This window comes from Cyanistes caeruleus, chromosome 5, assembly GCF_971803275.1.
Source record: "Cyanistes caeruleus chromosome 5, bCyaCae1.hap1.1, whole genome shotgun sequence".
NCBI classification, from domain to species: Eukaryota; Metazoa; Chordata; class Aves; order Passeriformes; family Paridae; genus Cyanistes; species Cyanistes caeruleus.
Window position 1 is genome coordinate 54,317,851 of NC_141705.1, and position 21,550 is coordinate 54,339,400.

Consider the following 21,550-nt stretch of genomic DNA (forward strand, 5'->3'; position numbering starts at 1 on the left):
AAATAAAAGTCCCAGGATGTGCCTGGGATGTGTTCTTTTAAACCTATAGCTCTGGAAGACCCATCTTAGAGATGAGACCATTGTGGAATGGATCACAGGCCCATGATATGTTCATGTGGCAAGTATGAAACTTTGCTACTGGTTCCCCATGTAATGATGAATATCTGTAGGTCTTACCATGGACTATAGTGTGTGACAAATGTAGAGTTAATAAATGTTAAAAGGCAAAACCAACTTTCACTCTACTATGCTGTTAAGTTTTCACGTATTGATTTGGCATTTCTCTCAAACATGTTATCAACCCAACCTTCTTGGCACTGTGAAATTAAGCCACAGCTGATACCCTCTGGTAAAACACAGCTCCAAGTCCTACGTTGTTCTGGTACCTATAAGCAATAGACTGTAAAAAATGTGTTTACTGTTGGAATAACTTACCTCCCACTGGTGCTACAGGGCTTTATATCCTTGAGTTCAAAAAGAGATTGAGACTAGCCCAGTGAACTTTGATAGATCCCAGCCTACCTTTGTTGTCAGTTTTATTAAGCAAGAGTGAGATCAGAGGAAAGACTTATTGTTAATCAAATATTGATGTATTACAATAAAAAAAAAAAATCTGGCCAATTATGATGACCTGTTTGTCGTGTTTTTGCAGGGCTCCTCTTGGTAGCTGTGCCTGCTGGGATTCAGTTTAGCACATCAAAGTGTCTGTCAGGATCAGCATTTCTTCATAATGCTAACAGCATCAGTTGAACACTAACTCCCCTTCAGTGCACATGTGTGGAGCATCCTAGAAAAACATTTCTAAAAAAAAAAAAAAAATAAAAGACAAATTTGTACTGGAAGGGGAAATAAGACAGAAAAAAACCAGGAAAAATCCCTGATGGCTAGAACCTAACTAACCTGACAAAATTAATGAGCACTTGCTACAAAGTCTCCATGGATTCTTTCCCATGACAAATACCCTCCTTTTAAAGCCCAGAAGTTCCCTGTAATGTTCTGCTTTTTGGCAGCATGATGAAGCCCTGTACCTTCTCAGACAAGTATCTGCAAATGACCCCATAACAGACACCTTCAGGCACGCCCTTCTGCACTCTGCAGACCATCTTGTCTATCCAGATGGAGGAGAAGGTGCTCTCCTCCCCATGGGCTGGCCATCCTGACACCACATGAAGTTGCCAGCTGTGCTGAGGCACCCAGATGGGTCTTGGATGGTCTCGAGGTACATGCAGCGATGCCTGAGCCCAGACTCGTAGCTCACACATCTGTTCTGAGCACAAATGTCCTTTCAAAGATGGCCCTGGTGGCATGGGGGGACTGGGCCAAGAGCAGCCCTTGCCTAATGTGTCAAGTGCAGAATGTCCTTAAGAACTTCGAGAATTAGGGCGCTGCTTGCCACTGAACACGCTCATAACCATCCTGAAAGCTTAGCTGCTCAATGCTATAAATAACTAGTTTCCCTTTTCCCCTGTGACTGTTACTGCATTTCTTTAAGCTTCTCAGTTTAAAATAAGCACAGACAAAAACAATGTGCTCAAAGGTGCCAAACTGTACATAAGGGAAAGGCATGTGCAAGAGTGCAAGCTATTCCTGAAAGTCTGACAGACTCACGCAATGTTTCCCTTAGTTTAATAATAAATAATCATAACACTCAAAGCACACGTATTACATTAACAAGCACTGGATGACACAAAAAAAAAAGATGCTCCTTTTTTTTTGGCTGCTGAGACTTAGTTACACAAACGACTTGCCAGAACTGACAGCCAGAAAGAAGAATGGATGCATCTTCCTGGATGTTGTGGGCCTTTCATCTAATCTCTGACTACTGCAGGTGCCTCTCATTTCTCTACTCTCTTCTTTTGACCCATTTAGGTTGATATGGCTTCTGGAGTTATGTGATAAGGATCACTAGGGTAGATGGAGAGATTGCAGCTGAGTGAGGACCTTCTAACCCAGAAGAGAATCCAATACCTTGGCCAAGGTGCAGCTGAGGCCAGAAGTCTGAGCAGTAAGGATGGCTGGAGGTCATCCAGTGGTCAGGAATGGTCAGGGACCTTCAAAAGGCATCAAGAAAGGAGCAAGGCAAACACACACTCTTGGTAAAGGGAAACCATGGAGAATACAGTATAAATAAGTCAAAAATAACACAAATAAACCAGGTATGAGAAAGAACAAGCCTTCAGCAGCAGAAAGCAACAATAAAGACAGATCTACAGAAATGCAGCTATAACCAAGTAGTGGATTGAGCAGCCCAGAGGAATTGCTCTTGCCAAGGGAAGTTTTGTCAGACTTAATGGACAAGAGACACAGCATTTCAGGCTCCCAGGTTCTTTGTTCTCTCAAGTTGTGGAGCTTTGTAGATCAGCCCATAAGCAGATGGCTCCTGGCCCCTTTGGACAGAACATCTGTTATCCATAACAGCAGAATTACTGACTGGTCTGTGACTAGGTTGTGTCACTGGTTGAATTTCAATCCACAGAGCTGTGTTGCTGTTACTCTGAATATTCACTGAAGGCAAACACATCACAATTCACTCTTGTTCTTGTTCCACATCTTCTCACGTTCTTTATGGTCTCAGAGATCCTGGGAGCATGCAGCAGTTGCTGCTCCCAACTCACCTTCCATTTCTTTTCCTTCTGACTTTTCTTCCAGCTCTAGAAATTGGTGTGGCCATCTTCTTTTGCTCCACACATATGGCTTTGCATTTTGTTAGGCAGAAAAGCCTGCTGGCATTAATGTTGAGTTTCTTTTATTCAGCTGTTTTCCACTCCCATATGTACAAAAGCTGCTTTCAATTCTCACCTCTCATTCTGATGCTTATATATGCCTCTGCTTTTCTGAGTTATACTTGCTTTATGACCTTCTGCTCAGTCAAAAAGTTGGCAGGTATTTGCTGTGTTCCTGTGAGGAATATTTCGCTTATCTTCAGCAAAACTGCCCTGGAGATTTTTATCTGGATTGCAGGAGATTTTTATCTGGATTATACCTATGAACATGTTGTCCCTGTGAAAGATTTGGGAGAATTTTCACTAGTGATTTTCACTGCTTTCTGGGTCTGGATTTCTCAGTCAGTTTCAGTAGTTCATGAGTAATGAAGACTTGCCTCAAACAACAGAGACCATCAGGTGTGGAGGAGAACACTTCAGAGAGGAAGTGAGGGAAGCAGGAATAGTTTTGCCTTCAGAAATGAATGCTGAGAGTAATATCATACTCTGACACTTTACTGGCCACAGCTGGAAAACATTCTGCTGCTTTTTAAATATGAAAGTCATTGTATAGTTATATTTCATAATCATGCACGCCTTACATTTTTAACATTGCCGGGAAGACTGTTTAAATGTCTTAGCGCAGAGGGAGTGTTTGCCATAATAATGTCTCCTGAAGAGACATAGCCCACAAAGCTCAGGATGGTCTTTGCTGCCAGCTGTCCTTTTAGCAAATGAATTCCCATCTCTGTGGGGTGAGGGCTGTGCTGGAAGAATTTCATAGAAGGATCAGAAGATATTTCTCCACCAGAATTACAGTTAAATAAAATTTGGTGTAAACTCAGTCTGTCTAACTTAAACACCAGCTCCTCAGATTTGCTAACTAGTTTGTCATAGTTATCATAGTTACACACACACACATGGTGCTTTGTATAATTCTTTAAAACCTTTTAAATTACTGAGAACAAAAATAGTACATTGAAATTCAGATTTTGCAATCAGAGCTTCTAACAGTACTGCTTCCCTGCTGATTTCATACCATTTATGCTCAGTTGTACCTTCCTGCTTTTATATAAGAAAGCATGAGCACTATTGTACACTAGGTTTAGATAATGCTTTGAATATAAACCTGACCAGACAGGAAGCTTGTACACATTTCATGGTGGGTCTGAAGGTCTTGAGCCATAGTGTGGAGCATGACCGGACCCCACCGGGTAATTTTTATAAAAATGGAATCCCATCGTTTTGGGTTCCCTCACCTTCGTACTAAACTAAATTTAAGCTTTTCCTGCATGCAGCCTTATGGATACAGCATTCTTCTAAGTCTTCTTTATATTCTTTAGTCTGAATCAGGGCAATTTTTCTCTTTGGATGACTGCAACTCAGAGGGGAAGGGTCTGAACCTGCTTCTTTTTTTTCATCCAAAGCTGGTGTGCTAAGCCCCATGAGTTTAAGAAAACAGAAATATGTGGAAACATGACTAAAAGAAATACATAGCTCAAAAAAGTTATGATGTGGCATGACATCATATTCTCACAGCAACTAATTCAATCAGAAATGTTCCTATTGGTCCCTATATGGTTTGGCTGAGGGCACCTCCTGTAAGCATCAAAGGTGGTTATTGAATTGCAGACCATGAAATCATTTCTTTGGTGCAGCACAGGTGCCACTGCAGTAAATCAGGATATCTCCATGTAATTTCTAATCTAACCCAAGGTGTCCCCCTGTTTCTGTTACTTATTAAGCTGAAGGGTGAAATGCAGATATTTTCAGGGTGGGATGTGTACTATATTGAGTAGCCCACAAATGCTTGCTTGCATCCCTTGGGTATTCACCCAATGGCAGATCTGTACTTTCCATTTGGATCTGACCCACCTCTGAGAAATTTGCCTGGCCATGACTCTCAGCTGGGTTCCCCATTTCAGTCAAAAGCAGCTACACTCTAAAAGCCATCCAAATTTGTTGGGAAAAAGACTCCACATTCTGCCTTAAATAAGTTACACAGAGGGAAAAACGCAGCCCAGGTCTTTCATCATTTGTTCACGTTGTACAGACAGGAGTCCTTAGCATGCTGGAGCAGAGATTGGAGTACCAGGATTTTACAAAGTCAGAGTAAATTAGAAAGAAAATGGATAAAATCCCCTCGTAGTTCACTGTTAAAGAATAATCATACAGCATCTGCCTTCATGTCTATAGCTGCATTACAATGAAGGACACAATCAGTCTCTCAAACATACATTGCTAGTTTGGCTTATCATCTCCTACCTCTCAAACTGATCTTTCTGCCTCTATTAAGTAGTTTTCCATTGGCATTTTCTGTTCTTTTTCAATACACCAGGAGCTTTTGATGACATTGGCTGTTACAGGACTTTCAAAACTCCATCTTTTTTAATATGAGGACAATCTGACTTTCTGATACCTTTTCTTCTGCCTTTATCCTTACATGGTGCAAGTTTTTTAAAAGGACTGGATTTCTCTTAAAGGATTTCTTTGGAGTTCCAGTCTGCTTCTGTAAAGCCCAGAAAGCATAGGCTGGGAGGAAGAAGAGGGTATTGCTGAATACGAGCCTTTTTTGAAATTTGCCCTCTCTTAGGGTGGGGAGGTGAGGTGAGCTGATATGCTGGAGTATTTTTAAAACCTCAGGGACACAAAACTTTGCATTGAATGACATTTTTTAATGGGATCTTCTGCCTGTGAAGCACCTGTAACCTCTCCTTCTAATTTAACCCTCATTTTAATTCATGTATTTATTTGCTTATTTTATCTAGCTGGTGTCTCTTTAACATCACCTATTATGAGGAAGGTTGCTAACCTGTTATAGATCAGTTGAGTCATTATACTCACCCTCACCTTCCCTTAATAATATTGCAACTCTGTAACTAGGAGTATGTCATTCTAGACTTCATTTCCCAGATATTTTCTTGTCACAATGCTGTAACAAAACTGCCCAGCTGCTTTCAAGCAGTCAAGGTTTACATGTTGGATCACAAAAAACAAAAGGCAGAGTCTCCATAAGATTGCCACCCCATTCTTCTTTAGGTTCACAATGGCACTAAAAGGAAAACACACAGGATTTTCCAAGGCTGTAGCTCTTCTTCCTCATGTGCACTGCTGAGAACAGAGTCCCTTGCCCTTGCTGAGCTGAGGTGCTGTTGGAAGCTGGCACTGGGGAAGGACAAGCGTGGCCTGCAGCTTGCACACCATGCTCCTCTGAAGGGCTGTGGCGCTAAAACCTCCAGGTCATGGTATTTGCTGCAATCCAAAATGCAGTCCTCCACATACTGCTTTAAAGTCACAATCAGCAGAAAGCAAGAATCACAACTCCTTTGGCCAGCAATGATTCTCTCTCCGTGCTCTGTCTAGCTTGGTAATAAACCTTCATCCTGAGCTGTGACGTGTATCTGTGATTTAAGGCCGCTCTTTACTTCTTTGCTAATTGTCAGCACTTGGCATAGGTCTTGTGTTTGTGCAGCATTACCAACATCTATTTGGATGGTGTTACAGAATAGGGCACAGCATGGTCAGTAACACTGCAAACACCTTTTCCTCTTAGCCATCATAAAAACACTGGTGGAGTGAGAGCTGCCTGAACGGCAGATCCCAGGGCTGTCATCAGTGCCACAGGTTCCACTTGGAGCCCTGTCACTACTGGTGCCCCACAGGGCTCAATACCAGGCCCAGTTTTGTTTAACTTGTTTACCCATGACTTGGATGAAGGGGCAGAGCCCCCCCTCAGCAAGCTCACTGATGGCACAAGGTTGGGAGGGGTGGCCAATTCACCAGGGGGATGTGCAACCCTTCAGCAGGATCTCTACAGGATGGAGAGATGGGCAGAGAGGAACTGTCAGAAATTCAGCAAAGGTAAGTGCAGGGTCCTGATCCTGGTAAATAACCCCAGGCACCAGCACAGGCTGGGGATAGCCTGCTGGAAAGCAACTCTATAAAAGGACCTGGGGGTGCTGGTGGACAGCAAGCCATCCATGAGCCAGCAGTGCCCTGGTGGCCAAGCAGGCCCATGGTTTCCTGGGGTGCACTAGGAAGAGCACTGGCAGCAGGCTGAGGAGGGTGATCCTGCCTCTCTGTTCATCCCTGGTGAGATCTCACCTGGAGTGTTTGTCCAGTCCTGGGCTCCTCAGGACAAGGGAAACATGGAACTCCTGGAGCAAGTCCAGTGGACAGTGACAAGGATAATGAAGGGACTGGAAAACCTCTCTTAGAAGAAAAGACTGATGCAGCTGAGCCAGTTTAGCAGACTCTTCTCAGTGGTGCCAAGCAGTAAGACAAGAGGTAGTGAGCAGAAACTGATGCACAGGAAGTTTCACCTGAACAAAAGTGGGTTACAAAGCACTGGGGCAGGCTGCCCAGAGAGGTTTGGGGTCTCCCTCAAGGGTGATATTCAAGAACAATCTGGACATAATCCAGAGCACAGTGCTCTAGCGAAACCTGCTTGAGCAGGGAGGTTGGACCAGATGTCTTCCAGTGGCCCCTTCCACCCTTAAATCACAGGACCTCAGAATGAGTAAAGTGTTGATAAGTAGGGATCAAAAGATTTTGATTCAGAAATGTGGGACAACGAGTAAGGACATGCCTAAATATACATATATGTTGAAATACCCTCCTGAAGCTGAGCCCAGACATTTGCAGATAGAATCTGAGCTGATTAGTACCCATGTTAGATTTTTACTGAGCCCATAATAAGCTCCTCCTTAATGCTGTGGCAAGGGACAAGCATACATTCACTTACTTAGGAAATTATTTTGATTCCAGAGCTAATTAACTGGACTATATCTTAATCATTCCTACTAGTATCATACAGACGTAAGCAAACTATCACATGATTCCCTACCAGCCTGATATATTTTCAATTTCAACATAACTAAATAATTGCAGTACCAATTAGGTAAAATGTAAGTAGGAAAAAACATTGGATGGAGACATCTTAATTTAAATATAATCCATTAAGTAAAAACTGCTATTCTAATTAGTGATAATGTAGCACAATTAGGAAATAAAATTTGATTGGTACATTGGAATTTAAACTTAATTAGTAACTGCTATCCTCATTAGTAAATGCAATACGGTTCGAGCAGCGTTTTGTTGGGGAGAAGTGCACGTACAGTAGAGATGATGGTGAGGAAAGAGCCACGGGGAGAGCTGAGGTGGGGAGTGTGGGGCCCAGGAGTTCAGCCAGAGTCAAGCCCAAAGTCCTGCTCTGAACCTATACTGACCTCAGAGCAGAGGAGTTTGATCTCAGTCAAAAAAGTTGATGTGAAGGATGGTTTGCTGTCACCTTTGGGCAATCTCTCCCTGCAGTTAATTACTTCCACTGACCAGATGGAGTGTTTCACTTTGACATCTACAGTTTTCTGTTTCCAAATCTGGACTGGTAAATTTTGATAAACTAGGAAAAAAATATGTGGTAGTCAACTAAATTGAAGAGCTCAGCATTTTGAATTAGGAAAAAAGTTGTCCTAGACATAAAGGCACAACAATACCATGGGTCTGCACTCTTACAGCAGGGAGGATATTGGAGGAAGGAGGTTGAGACCTAGCAGGATCTACAGCCTTCTTAGAAAGATATTATAACATTTCTTTCAGTGGGAGAGAGGAGGTGAAAAAAAAGTTTTGGCTGTTGTTTCCATTGAACTTACCATAATTTCAACCTCTTTTTCCTGGAAAATATTTCACCTAAGCCCCTTATTATGTACACATACTTAACACCATTCTCCATTGTATTATATTACATTTATTGACACCAAATTCTGTCTGCTGTTTTATCAGCCAGTTACTTAATGTCTTCAACATTTCAATGGCAAGTTTAGATCTGTGTTTCTGGGCTAGCATGAAAATACCAGGAAATTTTATTGCTTCCTAATCGCTCCTTTTGCAATCACCTGTGACTACACAGAACACACCAGGTCCTAAGAGCATTGTATAGACTGTCATTACCTCTTCACTTCATTACTTATTTTTTGAGAGAGAAAAAGAAATGTATTTGGAATAAACGAATTACAAACAATTAATGCGTAGGAACAAGATATAAAAATTACCTAACCTTTTCTCTCATTCCCTGATACCTTTAAAAGACTAGTCAGAGAATCTCTGTCAAAAGATTTTAAAAATCTGGTGCTTTGTATTGATTGGATTCTTGTTATTAATACACACATTGCAGACAGTTTCAATAGATTTGTATGGTAATGTTTTCTTTTTATAAAAACTTCATAGTTTGTTTTTTTTTTTTCCTTACTGGATCAATTTATCCAAATGCCTACTCATTCCATTCTTAATTACAGTTTACACCAGATGCTCCAAGACTTTACTTCAAAAATATTTGTTATATTTACCACTTTCCATCCCCGTGGTACCAAGAGCTATTTAAAGAGTTCATGAAAAGAACAGAGCTGGTAGGTCAACACTTTCATACTTAGATTCCTTGACACCTCTTGTGTGAATATTAGTTAGCTTTTGCAGTTGGTTACTATTCTTTCTGCTAATTTACTTGGAAACCTTTTCTATCAGTAATTTAATTAGAGTTAGATTGTCAGAAAAGCACCCCAGAAAGAGATGTAGCAATATGAGAAAGATCCCTTACTTTGCTCAAAGTGAATGTTTTTAATGCCTTTTTATTACATAGTCTGATCCTCTCTGGGTGCCCCTGACTGTGCCTCAATCATTTATTATCCCTACAGTACTGACAGCAACATCCCTTTTTCTGATGTATGTAGGAGGTGGAAAGTGCATTTAGCAGGCTCAGCTCCACACCCACCCCCTTCTCCCCCTCTTTTTCCCCCCATGGCTCTTCTTCTCAGGGTTTAGCAATTTCCAGAATTTAGGCATGTCTTTTTGTGTGTGTGTACATGAGTGTTGAAACATCATTTCTAGCTTTCATTTGTGCCTTTTTTTTACTGCACTGACTGTAATCTCTTTATTTTTTTTTTTTCTCATGGGTAACACAGTTAGTCTGAGCTTCTACTTCAAGCATTTATGTTATAATCCAAGAATTTGACCCTTTTGACTGTTCCTTTTATGTATTTATTCCTGTCTGGTTTGCCTAGATGGCTAGAGAGTAAGCTTTTTCAGTCTTCCACATTCTCTTTTAATTCTCCCCTTTGAAGTTGAAAATGAGGCAGCACATTTTCTGCTTCTGAATGCGAAGGTGGAGAAGCAAAACACCAGCATGCACCTGCCAAGTACAGTGTGGATGTTTTCTCTGCTCAATGTCTTCATAAATGGGTTACACAAATATCAATCAGGAATTTTATCAGGATGACTGGATTGGCTTTGAAGTGAGGGTAAGGACTACTTAACCATGAATGTTCCCCTGCAACTCTGCTTTTCTGCAATTTTACAAAATATATGAGGGCAATAAACACCAGGGGAGAAAGAAAAGCTTCTCATTCTGAGCGTTAAGGCTTGTACAAGAGCAAATATATTCACCTAAGTCATGAATAAATTAAGACTGGCAATTTAGAAGGTGGTTTATGTCTGTCAATAACAGATTTCCAACCAGAAGAGTAGGTTAGGAAAATGATAACTAGTTTTCATAGGGGGATTCCTAAATCCCTGGGTAAGATCACAATACTCCTTTTCTGTGAAAACAAGGGCTTAATTTATAACTGAAAAAGATCTTTTCTTAGTGGTTCAGGACATTTTTTGTGCCCTTGTCTGTTAGAGGATCCTCCCCTCTGAAAACTTCAGTTCTTGCTCCCCAGCTTGGAAGACAATTCAAGATCTGATTCCATTTTGGCAATGATTTCGACAACATCATTTACCCCTGTCAGAAAAAATCCAAAGGTTTCTTGTAGTTTGTACCATGTCTGCTACTCTATAATCTCATTTGATGTTCTGGACTCCTGAGCTGTCAGACCAACCGACTTCTCCCTCCCCAACAAACTCCTATAATTTTCCCATTCATCTTCACCCCAGACACCTTTTTTTTTTCACCCACACCAAGCAGCCTTGGACCATTTAATCACCCCTTTAAGAAAGCTGTTCCATACTACTGATAATCCTTTTTGCCTTGGTTTGGAGGTTGCCCAGATCTGCTAGATCATTTTTGAGCTAGACAAACAAATTTCATGCAGCATTCAAGATATAAAAACACCATGTATTTAAACAGCAGCCTGGGGGCATTTTCTATTCACTTTTCCTAATAATTTTTAACATAACTACTAACAAGGACTGAGCAGATGTTGAGGGTCTAAAACCTCTTTTCTTACTGGCAGCAGTCACTTTAGAGCTCACAACTACATGTGTAAAGTTTTGAAGCTTTTTTTTACCCCATGCTGTTTTTTCCAATGTGTTTTTTCACATCCTGAGAAAAAAAGGCTTTGAGTCACCCCAACTGGCAAATTGTCATCTGCAGCATATCAGTCCCTCCCTGATACAGACCAGAAGCCATTCACAGACAGACAGCTGCACTCACCCAGTGCTCCAGACAGCTTATCAACCCAGATTTGGGATATTTTCCTATTGCAGTACCCTCTCAGATTTCCATTCAAGAGAGTCACACAAACATCTGTTTAATACCACCCTAGTTAGCTAAATCTTTAAGCACAAAGCTACCATTACACACCTAACAAATCCTTTTCTATTTAGCAGGAATTCTGCTTTTGCTTGAATTTAAGTATAAACTTTGGCATTTTGCTGAGTGGAGATGCCTTCTTGAACAAAGCTTTTATTGAATGAATTAACCAAACAAACCAAGGACATTTCCTAAATCCTAGGCTTTCACCTACTGGAAATGGGTTGAGTGTGTGCATAGCTTAAGAAATAAACAGATGTGGGAGTTGTCCATCAGAATTATTTTCTGCCAGCAAACACAAACACTGCCTTGTTTGTCCTATATGTGAATTGAATTGTATTATTTGTGCCTCACCTGAGTCAAGCTTCACTGAGCAAGAGATGCAGAGCAAGGGGAGGTCTGAAAGAGAAAGGCAGGAGCAGCAGCCCACTAGACACACACATTGCCATTACCAAATTTGAATTGAGATAAAACATCTTGAGAACGCCTCTCTGACCTTGGCTTACTGCCACAGGAGTCCCTTGAGGTGCATGCACATCCCAGGAATTGCACCTAGGGTTTTTAAAAATTGTAATTACTGAGCTTTAGATTTCCTTTGATAAGTCAGTATTGAAGCCCAAATGCTGCCCTGCAGTTCTGCCTGACCTTTGGATGGGAGAAGCAAGAGCCATTTAATCTGCCAGTTTGTGTTTTAACAGGGAAATGTTTCCTTCTGGTCTTACTGTGCTGCCCAGGACATGGGAAACTGCACTCTGCTTTGGGACCTACTCTGGTTTGGAGCAGGGACAGAGGGTCTTCCTGCAGGATTTCTAGTGCTGGCACCACAGTACAATAGCAGCAGGCACAGAAAACACAAAAATCTTACCAAAGAGGAAGGTGTTGCTGTGACTGGCAGCTGGAAGCCTGCATTGGGTTACGTATGTGTCTATTTGAATAAGCTTCAATTGTTTTACCAGTTTTGCACATTACTGCTATTTCCAAAATCCTCTCCAAACTCCTTTTTTACTGTGCATTTTTATAGCCTCTAGTAGAACAGGGTTTGAGCCCCTGACCTCAGCTCCTAGGTAAAAACCAGGATTCAAATACCTAATGTGCAGCCAACAGGTCCCTGCCAAACTGGTGATGCTTTTCTGCAGAGTGCCTGGGAGAGCAGGGGCACAGGCAAGTGGGAGTAGGGACCTTGCTTAGAGTCCCATCATGAACTAATGCTTGAGGGAAGAGCATTACCTGCCTGCTCTGGGCTGTACAAATTGCATTTCTGCTCCATCTGTGCGAGCAGAAATTAGAGTTTGCCTCATACAATGGACCTGAAATAAGCAGAGTGCTCACAGCGAAGGGTTTGTACCATTAGGCCCTAGTGGATAAGTAGTATTTGTTCCTAGAAAATTATGGTCATGCCCTCTAAATGCCCTTTACTGTAACACATTTTGATTAAGCATTCTGATGAATCCCCTGATGAAGAGTCAGCCTGCCCTCATGCCACACTAAACACTGTGGAACAGCTCAGCTAATTTCAGCTGTCAGAAAATTAACTATCTAGACACAACAGTCACTGGGGTACGCTGTGCTCAGGCGAGATTCAGGGCTCAGGCAGGCTTCATTTCCCTCTGAGCTACCTGCCTCACCACAGGAGAGGGTGATTCATCCTATCCCAAAATAAGTATGTAAACCAGGGATTTGCATCACACTCTGGTAATGCTCTTCTCTCCTCCTCAGCTCCTGATGACTCTCCCAGGATCCCAGATATTCAGCACTGACCAGCCCTGGGGCCAGCTGGCTGAAATAATTTAAGATAAGTGCCAAGCAATAAGCTTTTTCCCACCCCAAGTAGCCAACCATCTAAATTAACGAGCAGATTTTCAGAAAAGAGGTTTTGTGGCTGTCAGGTCTGCTCCTCAGTGCAAGACAAGTGCCATCCTTCCTTACAGGCAGGGCTTGCAAGCAATTGCATTTCAGACAAGATTTTCTATCCTCGTCTCTGCTGAGCCACAGGGGGATGTTCTCATTTCAACATACAACCGAGTGTGGCTTTGGCATGTTCTGTGCAGAGTGTATTTGACATTTTAATTGATGCCATTTGTTAATTAAGAAGGATAAATGATGACAGGGAGAGAGGAGGAGATCTTATAAAGAATGAATAATAACCTTGTTCAAAAGCAGGTAATGAGACACTGGGTTAAAATTATGTAAGCACTTGCAAAAATGTCTAAATGTTTTTCAGAAATTAGGTGCTGCCCATCTTTTCCTTATCTCAGGCATGTCAGGGAGTGAAATTCATCAGCTACTTACAACATGTGTGCTCTTTACTGAAGGATTTTCTAGCAGAAAATGCTGTGCATCCCTGAGTTAGTAACAGCTGGTCTCCTGCCACGGCGTGGACTGGAGCTCACCCTTCCCTTTGTCTCTGCTTGCCATTACTGCAGCTACCACCAAGGCAGAGGACGAGGTCACACCACTGCCAGGCTCACTCTGTCCAGACTGGGCTGGCCCCCAATTTAGCACAGAAAGACTCCAGGCAGCAGCAACTCCCCTCAGCAGTGAGGAAGAAAACAGTGGAGTTGGTAGCATGATGCTCAACACTGATCCCCTTTTCAGATGCACCAGCAGCTGTGTTTGGGGCTTGTTTTCCCTAAAAGCTGTCTGTGTGTTATGCAAAGCCCTTTAATAGAGGAGAACAGAGCAGAGCCTGTTAGCCAGGAGAGCAGCTCTGCAGAAAAGCAGACCCAAAAAAGCCCTGGGTCTGGCTCCTTTCTGTGCAGATGCACATTTAAAGCAGAGACAAAAGGAAAGACCAAGCAGAGGCTGGAGACGCAGGAAAAGCAATTTTCATCAGCTGATGTAGAGAGTAGAGAGAAAGGCCGTCACATCCAAATTTCCAGTGTCAATCCCTGGAAACAGGAAACTCCCAAGCTTGATGTTTTGGACTGAGAAGGGCTTTTGACGTCTAGCAAGAGACAGATTTAATCTAGACTTTCCTGTCCAGTTTGAAGTGGCCTTTCTGTCTCCTGCTCCTCTGCCCACCTCAGCAGAAGCACTGACACCTATGTCAGCATCTGTACAGAGCTGTGCATAAGTCCCTAATTCTGATAGACACCAGGAAAACTATACAGGTATGGGAGCTATTTATTATGGTCTATAACAAGTATATTGTGTGCGTCTCCTAGGATGAAACATGGAAGAGTTTACAGAGGGTTTCCATGTCCAGCAGCTCAGCAGCCAAGCCACAGTTTTGGAGGAGCCACCAGAGCACCCAAAAGATGCTGAGTCCCTGTTCTGACTCTCCTACAGAATCTGGGTTACATCTTGAGCATCTCTTCTGCCTTCCCAGCTCTCAGTTTGCTTTAGGGGGGTGAGAAGGCAGCAGTGAGCATTAAAGGAGCCTTGTCTGGAGTCTGAGATGAGCACCAGCACTGGGGCAGTGGCAGGGATTTCCACACAAAGGAATACTGCAAAATTCCTAGAAAAGTTAATTTTCAACTTCCATTTTTAAAAAAAATAAATAAATCTGTGAAAAGTTTGGGGAGGTGATTAATACCAGCTCCAGACTGGTGCAGGCTGATTGTTTGTGGGTTTTTTCCTATTTGTTTTAGGTTGTTTACTCAAAGTACTCATTTGTTTACCTTGTTGTTTTCCACTCCTTGCATCTGTTCATTTGTTTAAGTATGAGCCTCTGTGTTTTCCACTTCTGTTTCCTCTCATTACAGCAGAGCATCTGCTTAGCACTTAAAAAAATAAATCAAAAATAATCTTATACCATGGAGCAGAAAGTTTTTGTAAACTATGGGTGAAGAATGATTATTGTCTGCATAATCCCTTTTATTATTACCATTCATTTAGACTTCAGTCTGACAATCTCAATGACCTTGACAAACCTTTTTTGAGGAAGAAAGATAGGAATCACAGCCTAAGAGAACATCTGAGAGAATCAGCCCTCCCCAAAAATCAAGGAAATAAGACTATTGTCTTTCCCTCCCTCTGTCAGTGATTTTAAATCCAGTCCTGAGATGGGGATAGCCTGCAAAAGTTTACATTTCCCCCTTCTAGCCAGAAATCCCAAGAGAAGATGAACCTGGCTAGATGTGACTGGCTGCAAAACCTCTGCAGCAAGCTCAGATGGGCACATTTGTGCAGTGTGTCACAAGAAATGCAGCATCACTGTCACCTCCACCAGCCCCCCAAACCTGGCCAAAACTCTCCTTTCTTCCTTTTCCAGCAGCTGCTGAGGGCTCTCAGAGTCCTGTGCAGTCTTCCCTCCCTACAGGAGGAGAGCTGGGAAAAGCATCCCCACGCTCCTTTGCCTCTCTGCCTGCACAGGCAACCTCAGCCCTCCCTGGTTCCTCACCATGAGGAATGTCATTTGACCAAGTGACATTTGGAGGAAATTGTCTTGCTGATTAAAGGAAACATGCAGTATCTGTGGAAAAGACATCAAGAGCACATAAGGGGGTGACATGAGGCTGAGTGTCCTCTTGCTGACTAACAGCTGCAGGCAAGAGTTATTCATTAATGTAATCAAGTCACACAAAATTCCATGACAACGTTGCAGAGTTTTGCGCGAGTGATTAAACCAAACAGCAGGTAGATGAGCCTCTGTTGGGTTTTCCAGCAACTGCCTGAATTGCCTCCAGGTTCAATTTTAGGTCTAACAGGTGATCCTGTTACCAGTGATCCGTCACAAGTGACTCTGAGTTCCCTTTCCCCATCTCCCCCCGGTGTTACAGCCATCCAATAAACCTTTAAGAAAGCAAGCAAACAAACTAAAAACAGCCCCAAAAAACCTCCCACACAGCAGCACTGTTCGGACATCATCACATTAGGAAACCCCAGCACCTATGATAAAATACTCAAATAAAAAGCACCTGGGTTGAGGGTGGACCAAAACTTTGTGAATCAAAATAAATTCTGTGTGTGCTCCTGCCTGTTTATGCAAACATTTCTTTCTCCCTTCACCAGACACAAGAAAAGGAAGAGTTTCTACATAACAAGATAATACTTGCTGCAGAAAAGTACTGTTTTTCTAATTAGCAGAGATATTCATGGCAGTGAGTGGAAGAAAGCTTTTTCCCTTGCCCTATTCTGCTGTAAAGATGTGCTATCATTTAGAACATCACTTAATTAAATACTAAAAACGAGGACACTTTGGAATTGAATAATTCTTTTCTCCAACAATTTTTTCTAGTGTTCAAATATTGGTCAGAAAAAAAACCCTAGCTTGTCACAGTCATCTGGTACTTAATTGGTTTTTTATTTAGTTCAGTAATAAAGCATGAACTTTGAGGAAAAAATTAATTCATTGCTCTCTAGTGTGGACAACAAGCAATCAGTGATTGTGTGGGAAGAAAGAAAACAACTCCAAGTCTTTTTAAATCCCAAGATTTGATCTTGATATCATCTCTCATCTTTTACAAAACTCTAGCTGACACAGGAAGTACATCTTTTCTCTGTTAGTGTTAAAAAGTAAACTGAAGGTAGGATTTTTCAAAGGCACTTCTTGCTGCTCTCTTGATTCCCATTGAATGGCAAAATTCTTTACTCCCTGCCCAGAGACCAGGGCATGCCAAGCACATCTGAGCACCCCCACACACACAAAAATCAATAAATGCTTGTTTGTATCATCTAAATTGTGTTAGGTCCATGATGTGGAGACCCAAAGGTCATTTTGACCAGCTAAATCCACTGGAGGAACTCCTCCCTTTGAGTTGCCTCTTTATCCCCATCTCACATCCCTTCTCATGGTGCCCTTTTTTGGGAAGCAGGAGAGCTCCTGCTGGTGCTGCCTTCTCCTTTCAGCTTTGCTGCAGTGTAGACAGCTATGGGAGAGGAGTATCAGGATTCCCCACGGCAGGAGAAGGGAATGGTGGGATTACTTTGGCCTGTCAGTGCACAGGGCAGTGCCAACCTCCATGCCAGGGCTGGGCAGAGCTACTTGGTGCCAAACTGGGAATCAATTGCAGAAACTGGCAGGGTATTTGGGGGCTGGCCCGAGGGACCATCATTGCCACTGCTTTTAGACAGATCCACTGGAAAGTGATAACAAGACTTGTATTGACACCAGGAACAGAGGGTTTAATACAGGGGATAAAGGACAAAGACCATCACAGGTATCCAGGGAAGCTTGATTTTACAGAGCAGCTGCTGTCCCCATCCTCCCCTCGCAACTGTCTTACACAGATCTGACACAGAGATGCTGGTCCCCACCCCTGCTTCTGCATCAGTGATGTCTCGCCAGTCAAGGGTGACTGAAGGGAAGTCACACGTGTGAGACTATTAACTGGAAAAAACCCTGACAGCACATGCCTCTACCAATGTGCTCCTAAGAGAAAGGCAGCTCGATGGGGATTTTGACCCAGTGCTGAAACCAGGCTAGCAAAAACAAGGTGAGTCACAATTTCTGCACAACTGTGGGTCACTGTGATCATTAAAAACTACAGACCACCTTGTTTTATTTGGCTGGTTATTATGCAGTAGGTAGAATGGACTAGGGACAGCACTCTCCCTGGAGAGAGGGAGTAAAGGAGGGAACAGGGATGGAAAAGATGCTGCAGAATCAGTGGAGAGTTAACACACAAGGAGACTGCAGTCTCTTCATTATCACCAAATAAGAGCAGTTTTGAAACACATGAAACGCTTTGCTGCACCATCTGTTTTGTCCAGCTAAATTCTCACATTAATCATCTTTGTTCCTTGTGAGTAATTCCCTTATGGGAAATCTACTGAGCATGTTTAAATTTATTAAAACTATCGCAATTTATTAAGAGTCCATACCCAGTGTCTTCTGCCTTACACACCTGATGAAGGGGAGAGAAAAGCAGCTGTAATCACAAAATGGTTTCTCTCATCTCTGTACCTCTCAATGTTATTCATGGCAGCAGTGTGTATTGGTTGCTGTGACATTTCTTGCATGCCCACTGCAGTGTGCCAAGCACCATGTTTCCCCAGAAACCATGTGCCAAAACTTTTAGAAGAGATGCAGATGTGGTTACATCTTGTTTAAAGAGGAAAGCTCTCACCTGCTCTTCTCCAAGCTAAAGTACATAAGCCTGTTCCTAATTTTTAACACAGACAGATTTACCAGCTAGCCCATGTAGGCATCAGCCACTTGATCAACTCTGGATCACATCTCCCAAGACAGCAAAAAAGACTTTTTGTCTTCATTACTCTGTGCAAGTACCTAAAAGGAGGCAAAGAACAAGGCTGGCATCATGAGGACCAGGGGACACTTGATATATGGCAGGACTTTGCATAGAGAGGTCTTCAAGATGTTCATCTCTGACAGGACAAGGAAATGCTGAAATGGTTTCCACTAAGTTTGTGTTTTGATGCAGCTGCATCTAAAGGCAGGGAATTTTTAATGACAGAAGAGTGACTCATTTTTCTGGTGTGAATCATCACTCTATCTCAGTTTCCTCATATTAGGAATACCAAAACATTTCTTTCTTGTAACAGAAATTACTTAATGTGTGTAAAGGGCTGTCAGTAATAAGTAATTTTTTAGTTATTGGTTTAAAACCACGACACAAGCCATGGCCAGGGACTGAGCAAGACTGAGAAGTCCAAGCCTGGGGCCCCTTCTCTTAAGCCTGTCAAACCCACAAGTGCTGTCAGAGGAGGAGCTGTGCTATCTCATCACTCACACTGGCAACACAAATCCATCTCCCAGGGACAATAGTTGCTTCACCACACCCTTGGCTGGAGCAAGGGCACTGCAGGGGCATGGCTCTTTCTGCCCACTTTGCACCAACACCAGTAACCTCTGTGAGCTGCCATGTCCCAGGTGCCCAGCTTTTGTCCTCCCTAGACCGCAGCTCAGAGCTGCCTCATTCACACTTTAGTAAAGCTATCTCAGCTTGGTTTGCATGGCACAGAGAAATAGGAAACTTGAGCACAGCCAGTTTTTTCCAGCCAAAAGCAAACACAGAGGCAATTATCCCTGCAAAACACCCTTTGCAAGCTTAACACACTCCATCCAGGCAACCTCTTTAATCTGTACTGGCTAGTGACTCCCTGCTGAATAAGCTTACTTCTCCTTGAGGGGGTTGCCAGCCTAACTCAACTCATGTGCCTAAACTGGCAAAACCTACTGAAGTGTAAACAGTCCATCCAGAGACCCATTTCTGTGTAATTGGCTTCCATAATGATGCATACACACACAAACACAAAACACGGGAAAGCTTCCCCTCAGGTTTGCTCAGAGTACAGCTTTTCACCTGTGATGAATAATAAAGAGCTTGTCCTTTTATTCCCCTGCCCATGAATTAATCAGGTAAGGAAAAAGGGGGCTCTGGATGAGTGCCATGGGCTAAAGGATAAAAATCCCATGCACACACACACGGAGCAGGGACATGCAGAAGTGCCATATGGAGGGTAAACAAGCTGTAGTGACCTTCTCGGGCTTTATCGAGTATGCATGAGAAGCAGGCTCATGGGGATACAAAACTAATAATAATGAACCCACCAGCATCCTGGCATGTTCTGGTTCTCCCTTCCGGCAGCGTTGCCTCTCCGTTTGCCTGCCAGCCCAGCCTGCCTGGTGGCCTTCAGCCTTTTGCTATTACTTGGAGCTAAAGCAAAGGAGGCTGCAGCCATGCAGAGGATTTATTTGTATTCAAGCCTTTTTAAATAGAAAAGAGCAGACAATGTCAGACCTTCAGGGAGACCTGGTAATCCATGGACTCCACTAATTTAAAAGGTGAAGACTAGCACCTTGCAACACCAGTGTCAGATTTTATGCTCTTGTGCCTTCAACACAGACCTTGAGGTTTTTTTCCAGCGTCTGAGGAGCGTGGTCATTAGGCACTTTCTGGAGATCAGGGATGGCATATGTTACCAAGTTAGTGACCTCAGACATGAAAGGAGTCATTTTATTAGAAGCTGGCCATTCGACCATAGCAAATTACTTTTCTTGAAGGATTTCAGCCTTGAATTTTCATTTCAAAATATATTTCAGAGGAAAAATGGGACCTCCTAAACAGATAGCTGGAAGAATGAACTATGCAAGATGGGGTGATTTTTCTAAAGGACAATGATCGACTTAAAAGCAACACAAATACACTGAGTGGAAACAATCCAAGTTATGTTGATGTGACTACTTAAGAAAGCTAAATGCAGGCAAGTCTTTGCATCATCAGTGCTTTCAGTTTTAATCGCTCAGAAGTAAAGAGAAAAAAATGTCATTTCTTGAAAGACAGTGGCAGTATCTTGATTTTGGTATTCTTTGCTTCTCTTTGAACTGTTTTTTCCTCTCCTACATACTTTAGATCTCAAAAAAGTTATTTTAAAATAACAGATGTAATTGCCTAGAGGTGAGGAAAAGGAGACAAAGAAACCTGTATAAAGACTGAGGGTAAGAATGGCTGGACAGCCTCTATAAAAACAACCTGGTCACCAATAAAAACAGAATTGGAAGTTTCTGAGGCCTTATATGTTGCAGAAAGCAACTTAGGTCAATTGCAGTAACTACCTGAAGGTGAGCATTACAGCCATTTCAAAGAGGTTTTGTGAGCTCAGAAAGTATTTATGGCTATGTAGGGGTAGAGCCAAAGCCTTCTGGAGCTGCCGTCCCCCCAGCCTTGCCCCGCTGGGCAGCAGGGGTTTTCCAGGGTGAACAAACCACTCTAGCACAGAGCTGCTGCTTTGATTTCCCCTCTATACTCTCAAATGACTCTTGTGTCTCTCACTTTGTCAGGCTATAAAGTGTCTCTGTGATAAGTTAAACAGTGGTGCTGTTCAGCACTGAGATCTATACCTTGTGCTCGGGTGGCTGGGGGTAGGGTGAATATGTGTCATGGGATAAGCTGCATTTCTCCTGTACTTTTTACCACCTCCCTCATGCTTAGCCCATTAATCCAATATATATGGACAGACTTCTTATATTCCAGGCACCTGAACAGGTCCTGCTGCTAATAAAAAAACCCAAACAAAATAAAGAAATGGGGATAAAAGCAGATTTTTTTTTTTCTCTTGGCCCTCATGTGAAATTGCTTCAACAAAACCACATTCATTTGTGTTTTATGGGTGAATAAATTGGTATTACAGTGCTGGGAAATGCTGAGTGAAGAAGGCCAAAGAGGAAGCAAAACAAAACTCAGCCCTTTAACTACCTGGGGGGGGGGGGGAACGCTTGCGTAGAGAGGCAAAAAGAAGATGGTAGGAATGGATGGAGATCTGTGAGGTTCCAGGGATGAATGGGAAGACAAGGTCAAGGAGGCAGCTGTACACAAGAGTGAAATAACACATTACTGATTATTATTTTAACTCTTGAGGTGTTTTCTCTTACTCATTACACGCAGGAATTTTTCCTCATGAGCAGGCACAGGCACTCAGG

At 42.6% G+C, this 21,550-nt stretch overlaps 1 long non-coding RNA gene across 2 annotated transcripts in view; it reads right to left on the bottom strand.

Annotated features, from left to right (window-relative positions):
* LOC111928801 (uncharacterized) overlaps window positions 1-21,550 on the bottom strand; it is a 38,928-nt gene that overhangs the window by 11,719 nt on the left and 5,659 nt on the right. The window contains exon 2 of one of the 2 annotated variants that reach the window (XR_002864316.2): window positions 632-801. The exons of the other annotated variant lie outside the window; for it this stretch is intronic. This is a non-coding gene — a long non-coding RNA (uncharacterized LOC111928801). The remainder of the gene's footprint in view (window positions 1-631; window positions 802-21,550) is intronic. 2 annotated transcript variants of the gene reach the window in all.